Here is a 20863-nt window from a genome sequence, read left to right on the forward strand (position 1 = left end):
CACCACATCTAAAACAAGTTAAGATCAATTAGAAATCTCTTTCTCCTAAAATTCCACCAAGCTATTAGGGGTTGTACTAGTGGAATTTCTCAAACATGGATAACAAAACTTTGGAGTTCATTTTTAGTGCGTGAAATAATTTTCTTCACTTACATTTAGTGTAGTTTTCAAATTTTTTTGCATACATGAACTCTAAAATTTTCACTTTGTTGAGATAGGTTTGTTTAGGAGAAAAGTGGGACAAGTTTGGATATGAAAAAAAAATTGAACATCCAAAATGGAAACGCACGAATACTGAGAGAGATAATTCCAAAAAGAATCTTTGATTTTGAAGGATAGCCAAAAAGTGGGTTGTTTGGCTCTTGTAAATATCCAACCACATGTTAAATTGAGAATTTAATTTTTTCTACTCCTTGAAATGTTTTGTTCATTAGGTCATTTGCATCTTCAACATGTTTCTGGCATGCATACCCACCATATTTAAAACATGTTAGGATCAATCCGAAATCTCTTTCTTATAAAATTCCACCAAGATATTAGAGGTTGTACTAGTGGAATTTCCCAAACATGGATAATAAAACTTTGGAGTTTTAGTGCATGAAATAATTTTCTTCACTTACATTTATGATAGTTTTCAAGTTTTTTTGCATACATGAACTCTAAAATTTTCATTTTCTTGTGATAGGTTTGTTTACAAGAAAAGTGGGACAAGTTTGGATTTGAAAAAAAAGTGAACATCCAAAATGGAGATGCACGAATACTGAGAGAGATAATTCCAAAAAGTAGCTCTGACTTTGAAGGATAGCCAAAAAGTGGGTTCTTTGGCCATGGTAAATATCCAACCACACGTTAACTTGAGAATTTAATTTTTCAACTCCTTGAAAATTTTGGATCATTAGGTCATTTGCATGTTCAACATGTTTCTGGCATGCATACCTACCACATTTAAAACATGTTAGGATCAATTAGAAATCTCTTTCATATAAAATTCCACCAAGCTATTAGGGGTTGAACTAGTGGAATTTTCCCAAACGTGGATACCAAAACTTTGGAGTTCATGTTTAGTGCGTGAAATAATTTTCTTCACTTACATTCATTAAAGTTTTCAATTTTTTTTGCATACAAGAACTCTAAAATTTTCATTTTGTTGTGATCGTTTTGTTTACGAGAAAAGTAGGAGAGGTTTGGATTTGAAAAAAAATTGAACATCGAAAATGGAAAAGCACAAATGCTGAGAGAGATAATTTCAAAAAGTATCTTTGATTTTGAAGGATAGGCAAAAATTGGGTTGTTTGGCCATGGTAAATATCCAACCACACATAAACTTGAGAATTTAATTTTGTCTACTCCTTGAAATTTTTGGATCATTAGGTCATTTGAGTCTTCAACATGTTTCTGGCATGCACACCCACCACATTAAAAACATGTTAGAATCTATTAGAAATCACTTTCTTATAAAAATCCATCAAGCTGTTAGGGGTTGTACTAGTGGAATTTCCCAAACATGGATAACAAAACTTTGGAGTTCATTTTTAGTGAGTGAAATAATATTCTTCACTTACATTTATTATAGTTTTCAATTTTTTTTTGCATATATGAACTCTAAAATTTTCATTTTGTTGTGATCGTTTTGTTTACGAGAAAAGTGGGAATATTTTGATTTTTAAAAAACTTGAACATCCAAAATGGAAACGCACATATGCTGAGATAGATAATTCCAAAAAGTATCTCTGATTTTGAAGGATAGGCAAAAAGTGGGTTGTTTGGCTATGGTAAATATCCAACCACACGTTAACTTGAGAATTTAATTTTTTCAACTCCTTGAAATTTTGGGATAATTAGGTCATTTGCATCTTCAACATATTTCTGGCATGCATACCCACCACATTTAAAACATGTTAGCATCAATTAGAAATCTGTTTCTTACAAAATTCTAGCCAAGCTATTAGGGGTTGTACGAGTGGAATTTCCCAAACATGGATAACAAAACTTTGGAGTTCCTTTTTAGTGCTTGAAATAATTTTCTACAATTACATATAATATAGTTTTCAAATAATTTTGCATGCATGAACTCTAAAATTTTCATTTTGTTTACGAGAAAAGTTAGGATATGAAAAAAAATTGAACATAAAAAATGGAAACGCACAAATACTGTGAGTGACAATTCCTAAAAGCATCTCTGATTTTGAAGGATAGGCAAAAAGTAGGTTGTTTTGATCTGGTAAATATCCAACCACACGTTAAGTAGAGAATTTAATTTTTTCTACTCTTTGAAATTTTTGGATCATTTGGTCATTTGCATCATCAACATATTTCTGCCATGCATACCCACCACATTTAAAATATGTTAGGATCAATTATAAATCTCTTTCTTATAAAATTCCACCATTTAGGGGTTGTACTAGTGGAATTTACCAAACATGGATAATGAAACTTTAGAGTTCTTTTTTAGTGCGTGAAATATTTTGCTTCAATTACATTTATTATAGTTTTCAATTTTTTTTGTATGCATGAACTCTTAAATTTTCATTTTGTTGTGATCGTTTTGTTTACGAGAAAAGTGGGACAAGTTTGGATTTGAAAAAAAATTGAACATCCAAAATGGAAACGAACAAATGCTCAGAGAGATAATTCCAAAAAGTACCTTTGATTTTGAAGTATAGGCAAAAAGTGGGTTGTTTGACTCTGGTAAATATCACACACACGTTAACTTGAGAATTTAATTTTTTCTACTCCTTGAAATTTTTGGATCATTTGGTCATTTGCATATTCAACATATATCTGCCATGCATACCCGCCACATTTAAAACATGTTAGGATCAATTAGAAATCTCAATCTTATAAAATTCCACCAAGCTATTAGGGGTTGTACTAGTGGAATTTCCAAACTTGGATAACAAAACTATGGAGTTCATTTTTAGTGCGTGAAATAATTTTCATCACTTACATTTATTATTGTTTTTAAATTTTTTTGCATACATGAACTCTAAAATTTTCATTTTGTTGTCATCGTTTTGTTTACGAGAAAAGTGAGACAAGTATGGATATGAAAAAAAAAATTGAACATCCAAATTGGAAATTCACAAATGCTGAGAGAGATAATTCCAAAAAGTATCTCTGATTTTGAAGGATAAGAAAAATGTGGGTTGTTTGGCTCTGGTAAATATCCAACCTCACGTTAACATTAGAATTTAATTTTTTCTACTCCTTGAAATTTTTGGATAATTAGGACATTTGCATTTCAACATGTTTCTAGCATGCATACCCACCACATTTAAAACAAGTTAGGATCAATAAGAAATCTCTTTTTTATAAAATTCCACAAAGCTTCTAGGGGTTTTACTAGAAGAATTTCCGAAACATGGATAACAAAACTTTGGAATTAATTTTTAGTGCGTGAAATAATTTTTTCACTTACATTAATTATAGTTTTCAATTTTTTTTGCATACATGAACTCTAAAATTATTTTTTTTTTGTGATCGTTTTGTTTACGAGAAAAGTGGTACAAGTTTGGATTTGGAAAAAAATAGAATATCCAAAATGGAAACGCACAACTACCGAGAGTAATAATTCCAAAAATTATCTCTGATTTTGAAGGATAGGAAAAAAGTGGGTTGTTTGGCTCTTGTAAATATCCAACCACACATTAACTTCAGAATTTAATTTTTTCTACTCCTTGAAAATTTTGGTTCATTAGGGCATTTGCATCTTCAACATGTTTATGGCATCCATACCCACCACATTTAAAATATATTAGCATCAATTAGAAATCTCTTTCTTATAAAATTCCACCAAGCTATTAGGGGTTGTACTAGTGGAATATCCCAAACATGGATAACAGAACTTTGGAGTTCATTTTTTGTGCGTCAAATAATTTTTTTCAGTTACATTTATTATAGTTTTCAAGTTTTTTTGCATACATGAACTCTCAAATTTTCATTTTTTTGTGATTGTTTTGTTTACGAGAAAAGTGGAACAAGTTTGGATTTGAAAAAAAATTGAACATCCAAAATGAAAACGCACAAATGCTGAGAGAGGTACTTTCAAAAAGTATCTCTGATTTTGAAGGATAGGCAAAAAGTGGGTTGTTTGGCTCTGGTAAATATCCGACCACACGTTAACTTGAGAATTTAATTTTTTTTACTCCTTGAAATTTTTGGATTACTAGGTCATTTGCATCTTCAACATATTTCGAGCATGCTTACCCACCACATTTAAAACATGTTAGGATCAATTAGAAATCTCTTTCTTCTAATGTTCCTCCAAGCTATTAGGAGTTGTACTAGTGGAATTTCCAAAATATGGATAAAAAAACTTTGGAGTTCATTTTTAGTGCGTAAAGTAATTTTCTTCACATACATTTATTGTTGGTTTTAAATTTTTTTGCATACACGAACTCTAATATTTTCATTTTGCTGTGACCGTTTCGTTTACGAGAAAAGTGGGACAAGTTTGGATTTGAAAAAAAATTGAACATCCAAAATTGAAACACACAAATGCGGAGAGAGGTAATTCCCAAAGGTATCATCTATTTGGAAGGATAAGAAAAAAGTTGGTTGTTTGGCTCTGGTAAATATCCAACCACACGTTAACTTGAGAATTTAATTTTTTCTATTCCTTGAAATTTTTGGATCATTAGGGCATTTGTATCTTCAACATGTTCCCGGCATGCATACCCACCACATTTAAAACATGTGAGGATCAATTAGAAATCTCTTTCTTATAAAATTCCACCAAGCTATTAGGGGTTGTACTAGTGGAATTTCCCAAACATGGATAACAAAACTTTGGAGTTCATTTTTAGTGCGTGAAATAATTTTCTTCACTTTCATTTATTATAGTTTTCAAGGTTTTTCGCATACATGAACTCTAAAATTTGCATTTTGTTGTGATCGTTTCGTTTACGAAAATAGTGGGACAAATTTGGATATGAAAAAAAATTGAACATCCAAAACAGAAATTTACAAATGCTGAGTGTGATAATTTCAAAAAGTATCTCTAATTTTGAAGGGTAGGAAAAAGGCGGGTTTTTTTGGCTCTGGTAAATATCCAACCACACGTTACCTTGAGAATTAAATTTTTTCTACTCCTTGAAATTTTTGGATCTTTGGGTTATTTGCATCTTCAACATGTTTCTGGCATGCATACCTACCACATTTAAAACAAGTTAAGATCAATTAGAAATCTCTTTCTTATAAAATTCCACCAAGCTATTAGGGGTTGTACTAGTGGAATTTCCCAAACATGGATCACAAAACTTTGCAGTTCATTTTTAGTGCATGAAATAATTTTCTTCACTTACATTTATTATAGTTTTCAATTTTTTTTGCATACATGAACTCTAAAATTTTCATTTTGTTGTGTTCGTTTTGTTTACGAGAAAAGTTGGACAAGTTTGGATTTGAAAAAATAATTGAACATCCAAAGTCGAAATGCACAAATGCTGAGAGTGATAATTCCAAAAAGTATCTGTGATTTTGAAGGAAAGGAAAAAACTGGGTGGTTTGGCTCGTGTAAATATCCAACCTCAAGTTAACTAGTAAATTTAATTTTTTCTACTACTTGAAATTTTTGGATCATTAGGTCATTTGCATCTTCAACATGTTTCTAGCATGCATACCCTCCACATTTAAAACATATTAGGATCAATTAGAAATGTCTTTCTCATAAAATTCCACTAAGTTATTAGGGGTAGTACTAGTGGAATTTCTCAAACAGGGATAACAAAACTTAGGAGTTCATTTTTACTGCGTGAAATAATTTTCTTCACTTACATATATTATAGTTTTCAATTTTTTTTGCATACATGAACTATAAAATTTTCATTTTACGAGAAAAGTGGTAGAAGTATGGATTTTTAAAAAAAATTGAACATCCAAAATGGAAATGCACAAATGCTAAGAGAGATTATTCCAAAAAGTATCTCTGATTTTGAAGGATAGGCAAAAATTGGGTTGTTTGGCCATGGTAAATATCCAACCACAAGTTAACTTGAGAATTTAATTTTTTCTACTCCTTGAAACTTTTGGATCATTAGGTCATTTGCATCTTCAACATGTTTCTGGCATGCATACCTACCACATTTAAAACATGTTAGGATCTATTAGAAATATCTTTCTTATAAAATTCCACCAAGCCATTAGCGGTGGTACTAGTGGAATTTCCTTAACATGGATAACAAAACTTTGGATTTCCTTTCTAATGCTTGAAATAATTTTCTTCACTTACAAATATTAAAGTTTTCAATTTTTTTTGCAAACAAGAACTCAAAAATTTTCATTTTGTTGAGATCATTTTGTTTACGAGAAAAGTGGGACAAGTTTGGATTTGAAAAAAAATTGAACATCCAAAATGGACACACACTAATGCTGTGAGAGATAATTCCAAAAAGTATTTCTGATTTTGAAGGATAGGCAAAAACTGGGTTGTTTGACCATGGTAAATATCCAACCACACGTTAACTTGAGAATTTAATTTTTTCTACTCTTTGAAAATTTTGGATCATTAGGTCATTTGCATATTCAACATGTTTCTGGCATTCATACCCACCACATTAATAACATTTTAGGATCAATTAGAAATCTCTTTCTTATAAAATTCCACCAAGCTATTAGGGGTTGTACTTGTGGAATTTCCCAAACATGGATAACAAACCTTTAGAGTTCATTTTCAGTGCATGAAATAATTTTCTTTACTTACATTTATTACCATTTCCAATTTTTTTGGCATATATGAACTCTACAATTTTCCTTTTGTCGTGATGGTTTTGTTTACGAGAAAAGTGGGAAAGGTTTGGATTTGAAAAAAAAAATAAACATCCAAAATGGAAATGCACAAATGTTTAGAGAGATAATTCCAAAAAGTATCTCTGATTTTGTAGGATAGGCAAAAAGTTGGTAGTTTGGTTATGGTAAATATTCAACCACACGTTAACTTGAGAATTTAATTTTTTCAACTCCTTCAAATTTTGGGATCATTAGGTCATTTGCATCTTCAACATTTTTCTGGCATGCATACCCACCACATTTAAAACATTTTAGGATCAATTAGAAATCTCTTTCTTATAAAGTTTCACCAAGCTATTAGGGGTTGTACTAGAGGAATTATCCAAACATGGATAACAAAACTATGGTGTTCGTTTTTTGTGTGTGAAATAATTTTATTCACTTACATTTCTTATAGATTTCAAATTTTTTTGCATCGATGAACTATAAAATTTTCAGTTTTGTTATGATCGTTTTTTTTTACGAGAATAGTGGGACAAGTTTGGATTTGAAAAAAAATTGAACATCCAAAATGGAAATGCACAAATGCTGAGAGAGATAAAGCCAAAAAGTATCTCTGATTTAGAAGGATAGGCAAAAAGTTGGTTGTTTGGCTCTGGTAAATATCCAATCTCACGTTAAATTGAGAATTTACTTTTTTCTACTCCTTGAAATTTTTGGATCATTAGGTCATTTTCATCTTCAACTTTTTTCTGGCATGCATACCCACCACATTTAAAACATGTTAGGATCAATTAGAAATCTCTTTCTTATAAAATTCCACCAAGCTATTACGGGTTGTACTAGTGGAATTTCTCAAACATGGTTAACTAAACTTTGGAGTTCATTTTTTAGTGCGTGAAATAATTTTTTCACTTATATTTATTATAGGTTTCAAATTTTTTGCATACATGAACTCTAAAATTTTCATTTTGTTGTGATCGTTTAGTTTTCGAGATAAGCGGATAAGTTTGAATTTGAAAAAAAAATTGAACATTCAAAATGGAAACGCACAAATGCTAAGTGAGATAATTGCAAAAAGTATCTCTGATTTTGAAGGATAGGAAAAAAGTGGGTTGTTTTGTTCTGGTAAATATCCAACCACACGTTAACTTGAGAATTTAGTTTTTTCTACTCCTTCAAAATTTTGGATCATTATGTCATTTGCAACTTCAACATGTTTCTGGCATGCATACCCACCACATTTAAAACATGTTAGGATCAATTAGAAATCATTTTCTTATAAAATTCCACCAAGCTATTAGGAGTTGTACTAGTGGAATTTCCCAAATATGGATAACAAAACTTTGGAGTTCATTTTTTAGTGACTGAAACAATTTTCTTCTCTTACATTTATTATTGTTTTCAATTTTTTTTTCATACATGAACTCTAAAATTTTCATTTTATTGCGATCGTTTTGTTTATGAGAAAAGTGGGAAAAGTTTGGATTAGAAAAAAAATTGAACATCCAAAATGGAAGCGTACAAATGCTGCGAGAGATAATTCCTAAAAGCATCTCTGATTTTGAATGATAGACAAAAAGTGGGTTGTTTGGCTTTGGTAAATATCCGACCACACGTTAACTTGAGAATTTAAATTTTTCTACTCCTTGAATTTTTTGGTTCATTAGGTCTTTTGCATCTTCAACATGTTTATGACATGCCAACCCACAACATTTGAAACAAATTAAAAATCTCTTTCTTATAAAATTCCACCAAGCTATTAGGGGTTGTACTAGTGAAATTTTCCAAACATGGATAACAAAACTCTGGAGTTCATTTTTTAGTTCATGAAATAATTTTCTTCACTTACATTTATTATAGTTTTCAAATTTTTTTGCATACATGAACTCTAAAATTTTCATTATCTTGTGATCTTTTTTTTTTCGAGAAAAGTGGGATAAGTTTGGATTTGAAAAAATATTGAACATCCAAAATGGAAGCGCAAAAATGCTGAGAGAGATAATTCCGAAAAGTATCCTCTATTTGGAAGGATAGGCAAAAATTGGGTTGTTTGGCTCTGGTAAATATCTAACAACACGTTAACTTGAGAATTTAATTTTTTCTACTCCTTGAAATTTTTGGATCATTAGGTCATTTGCATCTTCAAAATGTTTCTGGCAAGCATACCCACCACATTTAAAACATGTTAGGATTAATTAGAAATCTCTTTCTTATAAAATTTCACCAAGGTATTAGGGGTTGTACTAGTGGAATTTCCCAAACATGGATAACAAAACTATGGAGTTCATTTTTAGTGCGTGAAATAATTTTCTTGACTTACATTTATTACAGTTTTCAAGTTTTTTTGCATACATGAACTCTAAAATTTCCATTTTGGTGTGATTGTTTTGTTTACGAGAATAGTGGGACAAGTTTGGAATATCCAAAATGAAAATTCACAAATGCTGAGAGTGATAATTCCCAAAAGTATCTCTGATTTTAAAGGATAGGAAAAAAGATGGTTTTTTTGCCTCTAGTAAATATCCAACCACACATTATCATGAGAATTAAATTTTTTCTACTCCTGGAAATTTTTGGATCATTGGATCATTTGCATCTTCAACTTGTTTCTGGCATGCATACCCACCACATTTAAAACAAGTTAAGATCAATTACGAATCTCTTTCTTATAAAATTCCACCAAGCCATTAGGGGTTGTACTAGTGGAATTTCCCAAACATGGATAACAAAAATTTGGAGTTCATTTTTAGTGCGTGAAATAATTTTCTTCGCTTTTAGTTATTATTCTTTTAAATGTTTTTGCATAAATGAACTCAAAAACTTTCATTTTGTTGTGATAGTTTTGTTTACGAAAAAAGTAGGACAAGTTTGGATTTAAAAAAAAATTGAACATCCAAAATGGAAACGCACACATGCTGAGAGTGATAATTCCAAATGATATCTCTGATTTTGAAGGATAGGCAAAAAGTGGGTTGTTTGGCTTTGGTAAATATCCAACCACATGTTAACTTGAGAATTTAATTTTTTCTACTCCTTGAAATTTTTTATTCATTAGGTCATTTTGCATCTTCAACATATTTCCGGCATGCATACCCTCCAAATTTAAAACTCTTTCTTATAAAATTCTACCAAGCTATTAGGGGTTGTACTAGTGGAATTTACCAAACATGGATAACAAATTTTGGAGTTCATTTTTTAGTGCATGAAATAATTTTTTCACTTACATTTATTATAGTTTTCAAATTTTTTTGCATAAATGAACTCTAAAATTTTAATTTTAGTGTGATCGTTTTGTTTACGAGAAAAGTGGTACAAGTTTGGATTTAAAAGAAAAACTGAACATCCTAAATGGAAATGCACAAATGCTGAGAGAGAGAATTCCAAAAAGTATCTCTGATTTTTAAGGGTAGGCAAAAACGGGGTTGTTTTGCCATTGTAAATATCCAACCACACGTTAAATTGAGAATTTAACTTTTTCTACTCCTTGAATTTTTTGGATCATTAGGTCATTTGCGTCTTCAACATGTTTCTGGTATGCATACCCACCACATTTAAAACATGTTACGATCAATTAGAATTCTCTTTCTTATAAAATTCCACCAAGCAATTCGGGGTAGTGCTAGTGGAATTTCCCAAACATGGACAACAAAACTTTGTATTTCATTTTTAGTGCGTGAAATAATTTTCTTCAATTACATTTTTTAAAGTTTTCAATTTTTTTTAGCTTACAAGAAATATTAAATTTTCATTTTGTTGAGATCGTTTTGTTTACGAGAAAATTGGGACAAGTTTGGATTTGAAAAAAAATTGAACATCCAAAATAGAAACGCACAAATGTTGTGAGAGATAATTCCAAAAAGTATCTCTAATTTTAAAGGATAGGCAAAAAGTGGGTTGTTTGGCCATGGTAAATATCCAACCACACGTTAACTTGAGAATTTAATTTTTTCTACTCCTTGAAATTTTTGGATCATTAGGTCATTTGCATCTTCAACATGTTTCTGGCATGCGTACCCACCACATTTAAAACATGTTACGATCAATTAGAAATCTCTTTCTTATAAAATTCCACCAAACTATTTGGGGTAGTACTAGTGGAATTTCCAAAACATGGATAACAAAACTTTGGAGTTCATTTTTAGTGCGTGAAATAATTTTCTTCACTTACATTTATTATAGTTTTCAAATTTTTTTTTCATACATGACCTCTAAAATTTTAATTTTGTTGCGATCATTTTGTTTACGAGAAAAGTTGGACAAGTTTGGATTTGATAAAAAAATTGAACGTCCAAAATGGAAATGCACAAATGTTAAGAGAGATAATTCCAAAAAGTATATCTGATTTTGAAGGATAGGCAAAAAGTGGGTTGTTTGGCTCTGTTAAATATTCAACCACACTTTAACTTGAGAATTTAATTTTTTCTACTCCTTGAAATTTTCTGATCATTTGGTCAATTGCATCTTCAACATGTTTCTGGCATGCATACCCACCACATTTATAACATGTTAGATCAATTAGAAAGCTCTTTCTTTTAAAATTCCACCAAGCTATTAGGGGTTGTACTAGTGGAATTTTCCAAATATGGATAACAAACCATTGGAGTGGATTTTTAGTGCATGAAATAATTTTCTTCACTTACATTTATAATAGTTTTCAAATTTTTTTCCATACTTGTAGACTAAAATTTTCATTTTTTAGTGATCGTTTTGTTTATGAAAAAAGTGGGACAGGTTAGGATTTGAAAAAAAAAATTAAACTTCCAAAATTGAAATGCACAAATGCTGAGAGAGATAATTCCAGAAAGTATCTATGATTTTGTAGGATCGGCAAAAAGTTGGTTGTTTGGCTCTGGTGAAAATATCCAACCACACGTTAACTTTGGAATTTAATTTCTTCTACTCCTTGAAATTTTTGGATCATTAGGTCATTTGCACCTTCAACATGTTTCTGGCATGCATATCCACCACATTTAAAACATGTTAGGATCAATTAGAAATCACTTTCTTGTAAAATTCCACCAAGCTAACTTGTGGAATTTCCAAAACATGGATAACAAAACCTTGGAGTTCATTTTTTAGTGCGTGAAATAATTTTCTTCTCTTACATTTGTTATAGTTTTCAAATTTTTTTGCATACATGAACTCTAAAATTTTCATTTTGTTGTGATTGTTTTATTTACGAGAAAAGTTGGACAAGTTTGGATTTGAAAAAAAATTGAACATCCAAAATGGAAACACACAAATGTTGATAGAGATAATTCCTAAAAGTATCTCTGATTTTTAATGATAGACAAAAAGAGGGTTGTTTGGCTCATGTAAATATCCAACCACACGTTAAGTTGAGAATTTTATTTTTTCTACTCCATCAAGTTTTATGATCATTAGGACTTTTTTACCTTCAACATGTTTATGGCATGCTCACCCACAACATTTAAAACATGTCAAGATCAATTAGAAATCTCTTTCTTATAAAATTCAACCAAGCTATTAGGGGTTGTACTAGTGGAATTTTCCAAACATGGATAACAAAACTTTGGAGTTCATTTCTTAGTTCATGAAATAATTTCTTCACTTACATTTATTATAGTTTTCATATTTTTTTGCATACATGAACTCTAAAATTTTCATTTTCTTGTGATCGTTTTCTTTAAGCGAAAAGTGGGACAAGTTTGGATTTGAAAAAAAAATTGAACATCCATAATGGAAATGCACGAATATTGAGAGAGATAATTCCAAAAAGTATCTCTAATTTTGAAGGATAGGCGAAAAGTGGGTTGTTTGGCTCTGGTAAATATCTAACTACACGTTAACTTGAGAATTTAAATTTTTCAACTTCTTGAAATTTTTGGATCATTAGGTTATTTGCATCTTCAACATGTTTCAGGTAAGCATACCCACCACATTTAAAACATGTTACGATATATTAGAAATCTCTTTCTTATAAAATTCCACCATTTTTTAGTGCGTGAAATAATTTTCTTCACTCACATTTATTATAGTTTTCATATTTTTTTGCATACATGAACTCTAAAATTTTCCTTTTGTTGTGATCGTTTCGTTTAAAAGAAAAGTGGGACAAGTTTGGATATGAAAAAAAATTGAACATCCAAAATGCAAACGCACAAATGCTGAGAGAGATAATTCCAAAAAGTATCTCTGATTTTGAAGGATAGGCAAAAAGTGGATTGTTTGGCTCTGGTAAATATCCAACCACACGTTAACTAAAGAATTGAATTTTTTCTGCACCTTGAAATTTTTGGATCATTAGGTCATTTGCATCTTCAACATCTTTCTGGATTGCATACCCACCACATTTAAAACATGTTAGGATCAATTAAAAATCTCTTTCTAATAAAATTCTACCAAGCTATTAGGGGTTGTACTAGTGGAATTTCCCAAACATGGATAACAAAACTTTAGAGTTCATTTTTTAGTACGTGAAATTATTTTCTTCACTTACATTTATTACAGTTTTCAAATTTTTTTTTTCATACATGACCTCTAAAATTATCTTTTGTTGTGATCTTTTGTTTATGAGAAAAGTGGGACAAGTTTGGATTTTAAAAAAAATTGAACAACCAAAATGGAAACGCTCAAATGCTGAGAGTGATAATTCAAAAAAGTATCTCTGATTTTGAAGGATAGGCAAAAAGTGCGTTGTTTGGCTCTGGTAAATATCCAAACACACATTAACTCTAGAATTTAATTTTTCTACTCCTTGAAATTTTTGGATCATTAGGTCATTTGCATCGTCAACATGTTTCTGGCATGCATACCCGCCACAATTAAAACAAGTTAGGTACAATTAGAAATCTCTTTCTTATAAAATTCCACCAAGCTATTAGGGATTGTACTAGTGGAATTTCCTAAACTTAGACAACAAAACTTTGGAGTTTATTTTTTAGTGCGTGAAATAATTTTTTTCATTTACATTAATTTTATTTTTCAAAATTTTTTCCGAACATGAACTTTAAAATTTTAATTTTGTTGTGATCGTTTTGTTTACGAGAAAAGTGGGACAAGTTTGGATTTGAAAAAAAATTGAACATCCAAAATTGAAACGCACAAATGCTAAGAGAGTTAATTCCAAATAATATTTTTTAATTTGAAGGATAGGCAAAAGGTGGGTTATTTCGCTCTGGTAAATATCCAATCACACGATAACTCGAGAATTTAATCTTTTCTACTCCTTGAAATTTTTGGATCATTAGGGCATTTGTATCTTCAACATGTTCCCGGCATGCATACCCACCACATTTAAAACATGTGAGGATCAATTAGAAATCTCTTTCTTATAAATTCCACCAAGCTATTAGGGGTTGTACTAGTGGAATTTCCCAAACATGGATAACATAACTTTGGAGTTCATTTTTTAGTGCGTGAAATAATGTTCTTCACTTACATTTAGAATAGTTTTCAAATTTTTTTGCATACATGAACTCTAAAATTTTCATTTTGTTGTGATCGTTTTGTTTACGAGAAAAGTGGGACAAGTTTGGATTTGAAAAAAAATTGAACATTCAAAATGGAAACGCTCAAATGCTGAGAGAGATAATTCTAAAAAGTATCTCTGATTTTGAAGGATAGGCAAAAAGTGGGTTGTTTAGCACTAGTAAATATCCGACCACACGTTAACTTGCGAATTTAATTTTTTCTACTTCGAAAAATTTTTGGATCATTAGGTCATTTGCATCTTCAACATGTTTCTGGCATGCATACCCACCACATTTAAAACATGCTATGATCAATTAGAAATCTCATTCGTATAAAATTCCACCAAGCTATTAGGGGTTGTACTAGTGGAATTTCCCAAACCTGGATAACAAAACTTTGGAGTTCATTTTTTAGTGTGTGAAATAATTTTCTTCACTTACATTTATTATTGTTTTCATTTTTTTTTGCTTACATGAACTCTAAAATTTTCATTTTGTTGTGATCGTTTTGTTTACAAGAAAAGTGGGACAAGTTTGGATTTGAAAAAAAATTGAACATCCAAAATGGAAAAGAATAAATGCTAAGAGAGATAATTCCAAAGAGTATCTCGAATTTTGAAGGATAGGCAAAAAGTAGGTAGTTTGGCTCCGGTAAATATCCAACCACACGTTAACTTCAGAATTTAATTTTTTTTACTGCTTGAAATTTTTGGATCTTTAGGTCTTTTGCATCTTCAACATGTTTCTGGCATGCATACCCACCACATTTAAAACTTGTTAGGATCAATTAGAAATCTCTTTCTTATAAAATTCCACCAAGCTATTAGGGGTTGTACTAGTGGAATTTCCCAAACATGGATAACAAAACTTTGGTGTTCATTTTTTAGTGCGTGAAATAATTTTCTTCACTTATGCTTATTATAGTTTTCATATTTTTTTCCATACATGAACTCCCAAATTTTTTATTTTGTTGTGATCGTTTGGTTTGAGAGAAAAGTGGGTTCATTTTTGGATTTGAAAAAAAATTGAACATCCAAAATGGAAACGCACAAATGCTGAGAGTGATAATTCATAAAAGTATCTCTGATTTTGAAGGATATGCAAAAAATGGGTTGATTGGCTCTGGTAAAATATCAAACCACACGTTAACTTCAGAATTTAATTTTTTCTACCCGTTGAAATTTTTGGATCATTAGGTCATTTGCATCTTCAACATGCTTCTGGCATGTATACCCACCACATTTAAAACATGTTAGGATCTGTTAGAAATCTACCCACCACATTTAAAACATGTTAGGATCTGTTAGAAATCTCTTTCTTATGAAATTCCACCAAGTTATTATGGGTTGTACTAGTGGAATTTCCCAACGTGGATAACAAAACTTTGGAGTTCATTTTTAGTGCGTGAAATAATTTTCTTCACTTACATTTAATATAGTTTTCAATTTTTTAGGCATATATGAATTCCAAATTTTTCATTTTGTTGTTATAGTTTTTTTTACGAGAGCAGTGGGACAACTTTGGATTTGAAAAAAAATTGAACATCAAATATGGAAATGCATAAATGCTGAGAGAGATATTTCCAAAGAGTATCTCAGATTTTGAAGGATAGGCAAAAATTGGGTTGTTTGGCCTTGGTCCACACATTAACTTGAGAATTTGATTTTTTCTACTCACATGAAATTTTTCGATCATTAGGTCATTTGCAACTTCAACATGTTTCTGGTATGCATACCCACCACATTTAAAACATGTTAGGATCAATTAGAAATCTCTTTCTTATGAAATTCCTCAAAGCTATTAGGGGTTGTACGAGTGGAATTTCCCAAACATTGATAACAAAACTTTGCCGATCATTTTTTACTGCGTGAAATAATTTTCTTCACTTACATTTATTATTGGTTTCAAATTTTTTTGCATACATGAACTCTAAAATTTTCATTTTGTTGTGATCGTTTTGTTTCAGAGAAAAGTGGGACAAGTTTGGATTTTAAAAAAAATGTAACATCCAAAATGGAAACGCACAAATGCTGAAAAAGATCATTCAAAAAAGTATCTTTCATTTTGAAGGATAGGCAAAAAGGGGGTTGTTTGGCTTTGGTAAATATCCAATCACACTTAAACTTGAGAATTCATTTTTTTCTGCTCCTTCAAATTTTTCGATCATTAGGCCATTTGCATCTTCAACCTGTTTCAGGCATGCATACCCGCAACATTTAAAACAAGTTAGGATCAATTTGAAATTTCTTTCTTAAAAATTCCACCAAGCTATTAGGGGTTGTACTAGTGGAATTTCAAAAACTTGGATAACAAAACCATGGATTTCATGTTTTAGTGTGTGAAATAATTTTCTTCACTTACATTATTTATAGTTTTCAAATTTTTTTGCGTGCATGAACTCTAAAATTTTCATCTTGTTGTGATCGTTTTGTAAATGAGAAAAGTGAAAAAATTTTGAATTTGAAAAAAAATTGAGCTTTCAAAATTGAAACGCACAAATGCTGAGAGAGATAATTCCAAAAAGTATCTATGATTTTGAAGGACAGGCAAAAAGTGGGCTGTTTGGCTCAGGTAAATATCAAACCACACATTAACTTGAGAATTTAATTTTTCCTACTCCTTGAAATTTTTGGATCATTAGGTCATTTGCATCTTCAACATGTTTCTGGCATGCATACCCACCACATTTAAAACAAGTTAGGATGAATTAGAAACCCTTTTCTTATAAAATTCCACCAAGCTATTAGGGGTTGAACTAGTGGAATTTCACAAACATGGATAACAAAACTTTGGAGTTCATTTTTAGTGCGTGAAATAATTTTCTTCGCTTTCAGTTATTATAGTTTTAAATTTTTTTTCATACATGAACTCTAAAATTTTCATTTTGTTGTGATAGTTTTGTTTACGAGAAAAGTGGGACAAGTTTGGATTTAAAAAAAAAATTAAACATCCAAAATGGAAACGCACACATGTTGAGAGTGATAATTCCAAAAAGTATCTCTGATTTTGAAGGATAGGCAAAAGGTGGGTTGTTTGGCTCTAGTAAATATCCAACCACACGTTAACTTGAGAATTTAATTTTTTCTACTCAAAATCTTTTATTCATTAGGTCATTTGCATCTTCAACATATTTCTGGCATGCATACCCACCAAATTTAAAACATGTTAGGATCAATTAGGAATCTCTTTCTTATAAAATTCTACCAAGCTATTAGTGGTTGTACTAGTGGAATTTACCAAACATAGATATCAAATTTTGGAGTTCATTTCGTGGTTGTACTAGTGGATTGTTTGGCATTTCCATTTTGGATTGTTTGGCCACTAGTACAACCACTAGTACAACCACACGTTAACTTGTTAATTTAATTTTTCTACTCCTTGAAATATTTGGATCATTAGGTCATTTGCATCTTCAACATGTTTCTGGCATGAATACCCACCATATTTATAACATGTTAGGATTCGAAATCTCTTTCTTATAAAATTCTACCAAGCTATTAGGGGTTGTACTAGTGGAATTTACCAAACATAGATATCAAATTTTGGAGTTCATTTTTTAGTGCGTGAAATAATTTTTTCACTTACATTCATTATAGTTTTCAAATTTTTTTGCATACATGAACGCTAAAATTTTCATTTTGTTGTGATCGTTTTGTTTACGAGAAAAGTGGTACAAGTTTGGATTTTAAAAAAAAATTGAACAACCTAAATGGAAATGCACAAATGATGAGAGGGAGAATTCCAAAAAGTATCTCTGATTTTGAAGGATAGGCAAAAATTGGGTTGTTTGGCCATTGTAAATATCCAACCACACGTTAAATTGAGAATTTAATTTTTTCTACTCCTTGAAATTTTTGGATCATTAGGTCATTTGCATCTTCAACATGTATCTTGTATGTTTACCCACCACATTTAAAACATGTTACGATCAATTAGAAATCTCTTTCCTATAAAATTCCACCAAGCAATTCGGGGTAGTGCTAGTGGAATTTCCCAAACCTGGATAACAAAACTTTGTATTTCATTTTTAGTGCATGAAATAATTTTCTTCACTTACATTTATTAAAGTTTTCAATTTTTTTAGCATACAAGAAATATTAAATTTTCATTTTTTTGAGATCGTTTTGTTTACGAGAAAATTGGGACAAGTTTGGATTTCAAAAAAAATTGAACATCCAAAATGGAAACGCTCAAATGGAAACGCTCAAATGCTGAGAGAGATAATTCTAAAAAGTATCTCTGATTTTGAAGGATAGGCAAAAAGTGGGTTGTTTAGCACTAGTAAATATCCGACCACACGTTAACTTGCGAATTTAATTTTTTCTACTTCTAAAAATTTTTGGATCATTAGGATATTTGCATCTTCAACATGTTTCTGGCATGCATACCCACTACATTTAAAACATGTTATGATCAATTAGAAATCTCTTTCATATAAAATTCCTCCAAGCTATTAGGGTTGTACTAGTGGAATTTCCCAAACATGGATAACAAAACTTTGGAGTTCATTTTGTAGTGAGTGAAATAATTTTCTTCACTTACATTTATTATAGTTTTCATATTTTTTTCCATACATGAATTCCCAAATTTTTTATTTTGTTGTGATCGTTTTGTTTAAGAGAAAAGTGGGACAAGTTTGGATTTGAAAAAAAATTGAACTTCCAAAATGGAAACGCACAAATGCTGAGAGAGATAATTCATAAAAGTATCTCTGATTTTGAAGGATCGGCAAAAAGTGGGTTGATTGGCACTGGTAAATATCGAACCACACATTAACTTGAGAATTAAATTTTTTCTACTCACTTGAAAATTTTAGATCATTAGGTCATTTGCATCTTCAACATGTTTCTGGTATGCATACCAACCACATTTAAAACATGTTAGGATCAATTAGAAATCTCTTTAATATGAAATTCCGCCTAGCTATTAGGGGTTGTACTAGTGGAATTTCCCAAACATGGATAACAAAATTTTGCAGATAATTTTTTAGTGCATGAAATAATTTTCTTCACTTACATTTATTATAGGTTTCAAATTTTTTTGCATTCATGAACTCTAAAATTTTCATTTTGTTGTGATCCTTTTGTTTACGAGAAAAGTGGGACAAGTTTGGATTTTAAAAAAAATGTAACATCCAAAATGGAAACGCACAAATTGTGAAAAAGATAATTCCAAAAAGCATCTCTGATTTTGATGGATAGGCAAAAAGTGGGTTGTTTGGCTCTGGTAAATATCCAATCACACGTTAACTTGAGAATTTATTTTTTTCTAATCCTTGAAATTTTTCGATCATTAGGTCATTCGCATCTTCAACCTATTTCAGGCATGCATACCCGCAACATTTAAAGCAAGTTAGGATCAATTACAAATCTCTTTCTTATAAAATTCCAACAAGCTATTAGGGGTTGTACTAGTGGAATTTCCAAAACTTGGATAACAAAACTTTGGATTTCATGTTTTAGTGCGTGAAATAATTTTCTTCACTTACATTATTTATAGTTTTCAAATTTTTTTGCGTACATGAACTCTAAAATTTTCATCTTGTTGTGATCGTTTTGTATGCAAGAAAAGTGGGACAAGTTTGGATTTGAAAAAAAATTGAGCATTCAAAATTGAAACGCACAAATGCTGAGTGAGATAATTCCAAAAAGTATCTCTGATTTTGAAGGATAGGCAAAAAGTCAGTTGTTTGGCTCAGATAAATATCCAACCTCACATTTACTTGAGAATTTAATTTTTCCTGCTCCTTGAAATTTATGGATCATTAGGTCATTTGCATCTTCAACATGTTTCAGGCATGCATAACCACAACATTTAAAACAAGTTAGGATGAATTAGAAATCCTTTTCTTACAAATTTCCACCAAGCTATTAGGGGTTGTACAAGTGGAATTTCCAAAACATGGATAACAAAAATTTTGAGTTCATTTTTTAGTGTGTGAAATAATTTTCTTCACTTACATTTATTGTAGTTTTCAAATTGTTTTGCATACATGAACTCTAAAATTTTCAATTTGTTGAGATCGTTTTGTTTTCGAAAAAAGGGGGACAAGTTTCGATTTAAAAAAAAATTGAACATTCAAAATGGAAATGCATGAATGCTGAGAGATAATTCCAAAAAGTATCTCGGATTTAGATGGATAGGCATAAAGTGGGTTGTTTGGCTCTGGTAAACATCCATCTACATGTTAACTTGAGAATTTAATTTTTTCTTCTCCTAGAAATTTTTGGATCATTAGGTCATTTGCATCTTCAACATGTTTCTGGCATGCATACCCACCAAATTTAAAACAAGTTATGATCTATTAGAAATCTCTTTCTTATAAAATTCCACCAAGCTATTAGGGGTTGTACTAGTGGAATTTCTAAAACTTGGATAACAAAACTTTGGAGTTCATCTTTTAGTGCGTGAAATAATTTTCTTCACTTACATTATTTATAGTTTGCAAATTTTTTTGCGTACTTGAACTCTAAAATTTTCATCTTGTTGTGATCATTTTGTTTACAAGAAAAGTAGGACAAGTTTGGATTTGAAAAAAATTGAGCATTCAAAATTGAAACGCACAAATGTTGAGAGAGATTATTCAAAAGTATATATGATTTTGAAGCATAGGCAAAAAGTGGGTTGTTGGGCTCTAGTAAATATCAAACCACATGTTAACTTGAGAATTTAATTTTTTCTACACGAAATTTTTTGATCAT

This window comes from Aristolochia californica, unplaced genomic scaffold, assembly GCF_029961685.1.
Source record: "Aristolochia californica isolate CCGP_79_NKW_82.1479 unplaced genomic scaffold, dmAriCali1.0.hap1 SCAF_15, whole genome shotgun sequence".
Taxonomy (NCBI): domain Eukaryota; kingdom Viridiplantae; phylum Streptophyta; class Magnoliopsida; order Piperales; family Aristolochiaceae; genus Aristolochia; species Aristolochia californica.